Source organism: Lactuca virosa, chromosome 6 (genome assembly GCF_052849685.1).
Source record: "Lactuca virosa cultivar CGN04683 chromosome 6, Lactuca_virosa_CGN04683_v6, whole genome shotgun sequence".
NCBI lineage: Eukaryota > Viridiplantae > Streptophyta > Magnoliopsida > Asterales > Asteraceae > Lactuca > Lactuca virosa.
The window spans coordinates 103,908,474-103,918,244 of NC_136431.1; the positions used below are offsets into that span (position 1 = coordinate 103,908,474).

The 9,771-nt window shown below is 31.9% G+C and overlaps 1 long non-coding RNA gene across 1 annotated transcript; it reads right to left on the reverse strand.

Moving 5' to 3' along the window:
- Positions 1 to 7,962: 7,962 nt before the first annotated feature.
- On the reverse strand, positions 7,963 to 9,466 carry LOC145121208 (uncharacterized). The gene is made up of 2 exons (XR_013714543.1): positions 8,899 to 9,466; positions 7,963 to 8,601 (listed from the first exon to the last, which is right to left on the reverse strand). It is a non-coding gene; the product is annotated as an uncharacterized LOC145121208 (long non-coding RNA).
- Between the last annotated feature and the right edge of the window lie 305 nt (positions 9,467 to 9,771).

Genomic DNA, 9,771 nt, shown 5'->3' on the forward strand with positions numbered 1-9,771 from the left:
ACAGTAGTAACACATAAATAGGCAACGGATTGACTGAAAACAGCAGCAGCAGTGCAATACGCCAACACCAACAATCAACAATCTTACAATCAGAAAAGAAAGAACAGCTGAACATGATATGGGTCTCGGGATTACATACCTGATTTCTGTGAAGTGTGAATAGGGATTTGGGCATTAGGCGATGGCGATTGGCGAGATTGAGATCAGGCGACTGACTTGGCGAGACAGCGAGAAACGAACAGCAGGCTAGATAGGCAGCGAATTGGGCAAATAGGGATGAATCGATTTTGATTTCTTGATACCGGGCTTGGTAACACTTGCCTATAACCCAAGTGGGGTAACAAAGTGGATGTTCATTTGAGTTGGCCCAGTAGGCAATGTGGGCCTGAAGAGCCGAGGCATGTTATCTATCCACTGTCGAGAGAGAAGAGTTTTTGCAGCTCTGTGAAGCTAGCCTGACGCATTGCCTCTTTCTCTAAGACCCAAGCCTAAGCTCAAGCCACATGAATCAACTCTCGACTTGGATCGGGCAAGAGTATTGGACCATTCTGATTGGGAATCGGGAGGGGCCAAAGCCCAAGTTTGAAGATAGCAGGCTTATAACAATTTTATTTTGAACTACAATTCCTACTCCTGGCCCCAATAATACTACGCCCCTGGAATCTATGAGGGCTAGTGTAAACATTATGGTCATATATCATTAAGATTCTATGGACTTAGAATGTGTGATTCCGCCTCATTCCCTGTTCCTTGTTTGGTTATGGGCTTAAGGCGGGGTCACCCATCCAAAATGCCCTTGCAATCTTAATGATATACGACTAGTTTACGTCAATCGACTATAAAAGAACTTGTAGGACTTATAATGCAAATTTCGTCAAAATTTGTTGAAACATTCGTAATGATGGAACTCGCTAACTACGTTATAAAATATTCATAGTGGTAATACCAAGGATAAAACAGGGAGTATAAAAGCACACATAGAATACTCTATCATCCCAAAACAATAAACTCCTTTTAAATTGACTCAGTTCAAGTTACAATAAGAAATTTCCAAGGTCATCATGTGACATCAGGAGGGTTGTTCCTCACCATAATCAATTTCTTGTACTACGAAAAGTTTTCCACATCTTTTTCCAAACTCTTGAAGTCCCAATCAAAATGCAAATTTCGGGACGAAATTCCCTCTAACGGGGGGATGATGTGACAACCATCAAATTTCGGTCAAGTCAAAGTCAAACAAAGTCAACTAGTCAAACCGGTCAACTCCATTAACCCTTGTATGATAGGGTTTACGTTATGTAATCACTGTACAATTCGCTATTTTAATGAGAAAACATCATTTGGAAAGTTCATGTGTTTGATTTTCCTTAGCCTTAACAGTGCTAAACAATGAACCAAAGCGATAAAACACTATTGCACAATCATCGGGATTGTGTAGGACACTAAATCATGGCTTAACGGGGTCTATGGACCTTGCGTTGCGAAGCCGGACACTCAAAAAGATCACAAACGAAACCTCTCTCAATCTCATTCAAACCCTACTCAAGATTACCTGACGCTAATAGGATCAAAACCCATACACTACGATATAAATTGACGTTAATAGCAACATAGTATAGTACAACGTTATAACTATAATCAAATTAAATTATGATACCATATTAAAATCAAATCAAAGTATAATGCTCTAATTAAATTAAAAGAATCAAACTTGAATGCTATAATTAAACTTCAAATCAAAGTAGATTGTTATAATCAAATCATAACCTATCTTTTATAAAACTCCATTTTTATAAACTTTACATTAAATTTTATAAAACTCTATTTTTATAAACTTTACTTTAAATTTTATAAAACTCTTATATTAATTATGTAAAAGATGCTTGTGTTAGTGGGAAATTATGAAGACCACCAAAAGCAAAAAGATTATTCCCATGGTCTCCCACTCACACCTCCCATCCACTTTCCTTTCATTTTTCTCCCAACACATTATTCTCTTCACCACTTAAACATTCTCTATTCTTTCTCTCACTCTCAATCTCGAAATTCCTCTAAGAAATACTCATATTCCAGCCAAGAACAATCTATTATACTCAAATCTTCATCCCTCTTGAAGCATTCATCAAGGTATGTTGTTAAAAGTTTCAAATTCATACAAGAAACAAATTAAATCCACAAAAATATCTAAAACTCATTTTTTTCATAAACCTGATTTTTCTCAGAATACCATCAATAAAATAAGAAGTTCTGGAAATTGTCAGAAAATAACTTATTTTTATTGAATTATCATAATTATTTCAATAAAGTAGGGCAATAATTCACATAAAATACTTGTTGCATTCAATAAATTCTGAGAAAATTCTGGGATGACCTGTATACTGATTAAACATGATATATGAAGTTTCATGCATTTATATTACTTTTTACTATTAATTATGATTTTATTGATTAATTAATAATGAAATATATAAAAAATACTTCCCATAGTCACAAATATCTGAAAATTATACACTGAGCTCTACATCATGTTATAAAACTATGGTTAATTTTACAGATTTTTTGAGAATCATTTACTATTTTTCCCGAATTTTGTGTTGTTTAATCATTAAAATATTAAATAAATACTAAAACAGTTCAGAAAAATATACAAATTTTACAGTAATTCATATTGTATGAAATAATGATTTCCTAATAATTTCATAATTTTTCAATACGGTTTACTATTTAAAACTATTTTCCTAAGTATTTAAGCATGTAAAAATGCATTTTAATGATTATTTCATATAAATAATTGTTAAAATCTGTAAATAATTATAATTGGGCAAGTTATTATTTTAATAAGAAATTATTAAAATCTGGCCTAAATTGAAAATATAAATTAATTATGCAAAGTAAGTAATTCAATTTAAAATTTATTTAACAAATAAATACCTTAATATTATAATCAAAATGAATTATTGTTAATTCATCTAATATAAGAATATGTGTCTAATTATTTGTATTAATACTCCATTCTCGTTTAGCAGTTCCTAAACCAAAACTATTAATTATATTAGGTTCTACGTCATTTTGACCCGAATCGTCTATCGTACGACACACGCATTTCGTTTTGGGACTAAAGTGAGTAATCTACCCCATATTTTATAATTTTCAATACTTTTGGGGTGTATCATGTGGTTCTAATATGTTCCAACTTCATTTTATTGTTTTATCACAATTGAGACATTGTTGGGACATTTATACGTGAGTCATTAATTGTATAACTATTGTTTGTTTACGCTACATGTACTTGTAGTGCATTATCATTTTTAGTCTAATCTCCATGACTATGCCTGTATTCTTGAGGTACGTTATGGACAATAATAGCGCTATTGGGTTGACCACCCCGCCTTGGGACGCTAAGGTGATTGATCGCACGTGGTTGAGTGTGTATGATGATTAGATGCTCCATCCTATATATATTTATATATATATATACATATGTATATATAGGGTGAGGACTTATTGTTGTTGTTATCATTTGTTAATCAATTTTTGATTTATAAACCGTTATCTCAAATACAATTGTTTGCCGACTTCAAAAGAAAACAAATTTCCAATTATAAAGGTTTCAACTTCACAATTTTCTCTACTAAAATTAGATTACTCACCAACTCTCGTAGTTGACCTGTTTTTACCCATGATGCAGATTTGAAGAATGAAGTTGATGAAAAATAGGTTGTACCTTAGAAATCCACAAGACTATTTAAATTTGATGTAATAAATGTTGTTCATATTTGGATTTGTATTTGTATGTTGTGGATCTTGTTTGCATACTTAGTACTTAATTGAATCTAATCATATTATAACATAGTTGTCATGAGACTTTGAACAATATATCATGCCTCGATCGATTCCGACAAGGATCGGGGTGTGACACCACCCTTGAACACCATGTTGATCAACACTCTCTTCTCTTTAATCCCAGGCTCTAATATAAATATTCTGTTTTGGAAGGACAAAAGGTGTGGAATTTTCACTCTGCAAAATCGTTTTCCCCATATATATGATATGGAATCTATTAAAAGTTGCTTTGTGAGTGAAAGGTTCTCCAATTTGGGAATTATCATACCTACGTTCTATCATCATGGCGACCTACGTTCTATCATCATGGCTATAGATATGACATCAATGGTGGGTTTTCGGTTCAACGCCAATCCCGATGGCATGTATACCGTGTGTATCTTGTGAAGAATGATTGATTCCTGTTGTGCCACACCAGTATAGTGATTTGTAACTTAAAATAAATTCATATAAAGGTTAGATGTTTTGTATGGAGAGCTATGCTAAGAAGACTACCGGTAACAAGCAATCTCACATGTAGGGGTATAATTTTCCAATCCACATTATGTCCTCTAAGTGGGACAAATTCAGAATCTGAAGATCCTATTGGTGAGCTGCAATACAACACAAGAGGTTTAGGGCCAAAATGGTGTGGAATCTCATTGAATCATTTTTCATCTGTATCCGAAATCAAGGATTTTGCGCCTCTTCGGGAAATTGCATGAGAAAAAGGATAATTCTACATACAATCATAATTTTTCTTCTTTTCTCTTGTACATCTGGTTGGCAAGAAACAATAAGGTGTTCAAAAATATAAGTACTCCCCCAACTAAGATCGTGGATAGTGTCATTACGTAGTCGTATTTATGCTTTAAACATAGAAGTTCACTTGGTTGTGGTAGTTGGATTCATGGGAGTATTTCCTCGTTTTCTCACCTTATTATGTAATCTATCATAATACTTTGTCTTGCGCTTTTTAGCTACTGGCTAAGTGTTTTAGGCCTTTATTGTACTATATATTTGTCGTTTCAAAAAAAAAAACAATTATTACTTTTTAATAAAAATATTTATTGATCAAAATGAGTTTTAAAAAATGGAAATTAAGTAATCATTGTTGTATTGTTTCTTTTATAAAATAACCGGTTTGATTTTTTTAATGACCCTCTTTTTTTGAATGGACTTAATTTGGTTGAGTTATGGATATATAGTATTACATAATTCAATTTGGAATGCATACCAAATATCATCATATTTCATACTCAATGGACAAAGAAGATATGACATTTTATTTTGATGAGTTTGAGGTTTTACGAGTTACTTCTTGACTCTTTTGCTTCTATTTATTTAATTTTCTGATTAAAATTGTAAAATGGTTAGTCCGGACCTCGAAGAATTACTCCGGAACTCGAAGAACATATCCATAATAGCTACGTTGGTATTTATAATGTGCTTAAATTAGGTCTTTTTTAGTGTTAGCAAAGACCAAAGTATCAGAGAAATAGTTTTATTAGTGCCTTACGTTATTCCACATTGATTTTTCCTATTCCGAAACACACACAAACGAATTCTGAAACATGTCCCGAATACAACGAACTAGTCTGCAATATAGTGAACTAGTCTGGAATGTTCACCACAGTTCGTACCAGAATTGTATCAGGATTATCTTGAAGGTAATTTTTTTCTTTGCTTATTACAGCATGACCACATTTTTACCGTTTCTCTTGTAATATCTTGCAAACCATATATTGTTGTGAATATTTTTACTAAACTCAGACTCGACTCCTATGCGAGACTATGTCCTGAAATGCGTGTTTTGGTATGTGGTTAGATACTTCTGCAAGGGTAAGGGGATCATTTGTTTTTACATTATGTATTCTGCAAAGAAGTTGTGACAAACCCTCAAAACCCGATACAACGAAAGGCTTTTTGAGATCCTTTGCCTTGACAACGTCTTGCAATTTGGTGAATATTTTGCCGTTTGCATTCAGGCCGCACCTTCTGATCATGCGTCTTTCATGTGGTTAAGACGATCGAGCCTGTAAAATTGCAACATGTTATTGATGTGTTCTAAACATCGCTTCGTAAGTTATCGGACGAGTATGCGCTCAGTATGTGTGTATTAAATTTGTTGGATAAGGATTTGGATTAGTGATCTAAATTTAGCATGCATTTTCTAAATATCACAACGATCATAATAAACTAAAGGGATTTTCTAAGGGTACATATAAGAAGTATTAATTAATCACAATTATTACTATAATTAAATGTTGAACACATTAATTATAAGAAATATTACCATAATTAAATATAAAATTCATTAATAATCTCCATAATTAATGCATTTCACATTTAATTATGGTAATAATTATGATTAATTAATACTTCTTATATGTGCCCTTAGGGCACATATTAGAAAATCCCTAAACTAAAATATTGAAGTTAAGTTTGGCATGTATCATAAAGGTGCCTTTCTTTTTTTCATATACATGTACACATATAATCCTAACATACAGCAACACGTCAAAATACATTAATCTCTCCTAAATATAATTCTATGCATTGATTTACTCATTGTGTTCAATGAACATGGCAACTTCATGAGTTGCATCATCGTCTGATCAACTCATGCTCTGTTCTTTTACGTGAAATTGTCACCATTAGACTACTAATGTAAGTGCAATGCTATTATGTGTAAAAACAGTAGTTAAATTCTATTATAATATATTAAAGAATAAGAAAAAATTTATTTAAAAGAGACACCCATTGAAAGGTGAGAATGCGTATATATCACATTAATTTCTTGTATATGATATAAAGTCATAGTGGCCAAACGCCTCATCGATAATCAAAATCTTTATATATCTTTACAGATTAATCTCATAACCTGTTATTCTAGCAAAATAACAACATTTTTGGATTTAATTACTACAAAAATCAAGGTATTTTGCTTAAAGTGGATGAAACCAGAAGTAAGTTGTGATTTTGTTGTAAACTGGAATCACTACACTTGATTGTTCCAGTTCCAACATTCATTAATGATGCAAACTTAAAAATTATTTAGAAGGAATAGGAGGAAGCATGGCATTTTAGGCTTCAATATTCCAATGCAAATTCAAAGTTCTAATCTTCTAATCCCTAGCACCTTCACAAGTTACCAACATAAACAATAGACAAAAGAAACTAATGATTCATATAAGAATTCACAAGGTGAACATCCCATTGACCACTCTACCAAAAAACTTACCAGAAAGATCGTAATAATTCTACAAACTTAGCATTACTTCCTAAAACATAATTTTAATATTGTTTGTCCGGACAATAGTTAACGGGTTATGAAATTAATCTGTACAGATATATAAAGATTTTGCTTTTATACTTTAATCTACACAAAATGAATTGATAATTTTTTTTGTACATTGCATTAATACGAATGGTGAAAGTACAATGTTGTAATAGAATGAAATGAATGGAAGATGTTATAATATACAAATATGAAAGTACTTTGTCATTTCATGCATATACTAGCAATTCTTGTTTCATGGCCATTTCATTAAAAACTTTCTCTAGGTCTTACACAAGTAGAAAAAATCTATTCAGAAAACAACTTATAAAATGGTATCCTCTAAAAAAGATAGAATATTTCACCATTAAACATATTTATTGACCACATAAGGTAAAAAATAAATGTAAGTAATTAGTTTTCAGCATAAATGCTGAAAAAAAAAAAAACTTAAACAGGTTTAGAGTTGTCAATATCAACAAAATATCATTAGTAAGAAACTTAAAGAAATAGTTCTTCATAGAAACTAATGAGAATATCTAAACAGCTAACTGTGAACGGTTAGAACTTATAACATATCATAAAAATATTAAATTGGTATGAATCGTTGGAATAAAGACAATAAATAAATAAATAAATAAATAACCCATTTTTTAATGATAATTCATAATTAATGAAGGTGGGTGTATGGTTTACGTAAGAACAGGAGTTAGATCTTTTACACTCAACATCAATGTCGATAAATTGTATAACATGCAAAAGGAAAAGAGATATGTATAGACAAAGGATACATGTAAACAATTGAAGAATCAAACATAGAGCTGTCGATACAAACAGTTGGCATGCTATACTATGATAACTTATTAAAGAAAAATAATATAAGCAACATATGAAAGTTACAAAAATGTTCACCCATTTAAGTCCTCAAGTCATTACATACATTCATCCATTTTGTAAGAAACTGATTTTCATTTGTTGGTCCATTATGGCATCCTACTTTCTTTCTTTGTTACATAAAATGGTAAAAAAAAATGGGAAATTGATATGTTTAAATGGCTATATTTCACATATAAGTAAATCTTTTCAATTGAGCTTGATGCTTTACAACAAAAAGGGACATTAGAACATATCCTAAAAAGTCACTCGAAACATGCGATTTGACTTTTTTTCTTCAAAACATATATCATCTTTGTTGATTCCATTCTTTAGGTTATACACTATAGCAAAAAACTGTGATTTTGGAAGCATTCATTTCCTCATTAATATGATCTGATGCTTCATTCTTTAGCTTATAGAAGATAGCAAAAACTGTGAATTTGGAAGCCTACATTTTGGCTATCTTAAGGTGTTGAAATGTGTTTGGAGATCTTTAGCTAACACCATAAGGGTCATAAACCTTATTGGTTCAATGGATGTTCAAATTCTTCCTGATAACTTTAATATACTTGAAGTTCCATCCATATCTTTTGAGATTATTGGTTCAAAATACACATCCATACCTACACACAAAGGGAAAAAAAACAGTTTTTATATAGTCTTAAGCTGATGAAAAGTGGGGATGATCTTCTAGAAGAATAGAGATATAACATATCCTATCCTTTTTTATGTTTGTTCTAAAATTGAAGTTACAAATCATATCATATCCTTTATATTGGTTTTGTTGATAAGATATCAATAAAACCCACTAATGATTTGAACCAACTTCAACTATGAAATTATGCAGATGTAGAATACTCAAAGATCAAACTGATTTTCGAAAAAAGGTATTGAACACGAACAAAATGAGGAGCAATCACCTGATGTTGAAGCATTTCATCGAGGCCACTGACCTTATATTTGGTGAAAAACAGAGGCCACTGACCTTATATTTGGTGAAAAATAAAGTCGTATGTCTCATTGAAGCATTTCATCGAGCATGTTAGGTGCAACTGGGTTTTCTCTTAAATTAATAATTATTAATGGAAGCACTCAGTCTGTGTACTATTTTTATAACGTGGCGAAAATTTCCAATCAAAATGATCAACAAAGTACCGAGTTGAGAAGAGAACTAGACCCAATTGACGAACTTAACAGTATTTTAGGGCTATGAACCCTAGAAATGGGATAAAAACCAACTCCTGTCGCTCCCTTTTGGAATCTTTAAGTAATAAAGCCATGATGAAAAAAGAAAAGAGAATCGATGCAGGTCTTACAAAAAGTAGCATGATCAGAACCCATGGTGTTGAAACCCCTGCCAAATATAAGTGAAACATGATCTTACATTACTATCGGACATCGTTTGACTTGTCAGGCACCAACAACAAAGCGACTATCGGACAATATTCCCCCATCAGCCCCTTCAGCCGTCTTCTTTCAACCCATGCATTGGAGCCATCTCTATCTAAAACCTAATACAAACACAGTTTATAGTTTACGGTTATAGTAAATTACAAAAATGGTCCATCTGGTATAGTGGAAATTACATCTTTAGTCAAACTTTGCATTTTGTTGCATGAACAATCTTCATGGTTTCATTGTATTCCAGTTTGTTCTTTGACCCATATAAAACGACTTTTTAACAGTTTCCTAATGATAATCTCGGAGTCCCAGGAGCAATCATAATTGTAGCATATTCACCGCGATGTAGTTAGAAAAACATTCTACTCCCTTTTCAAATGACAGACAGTAGT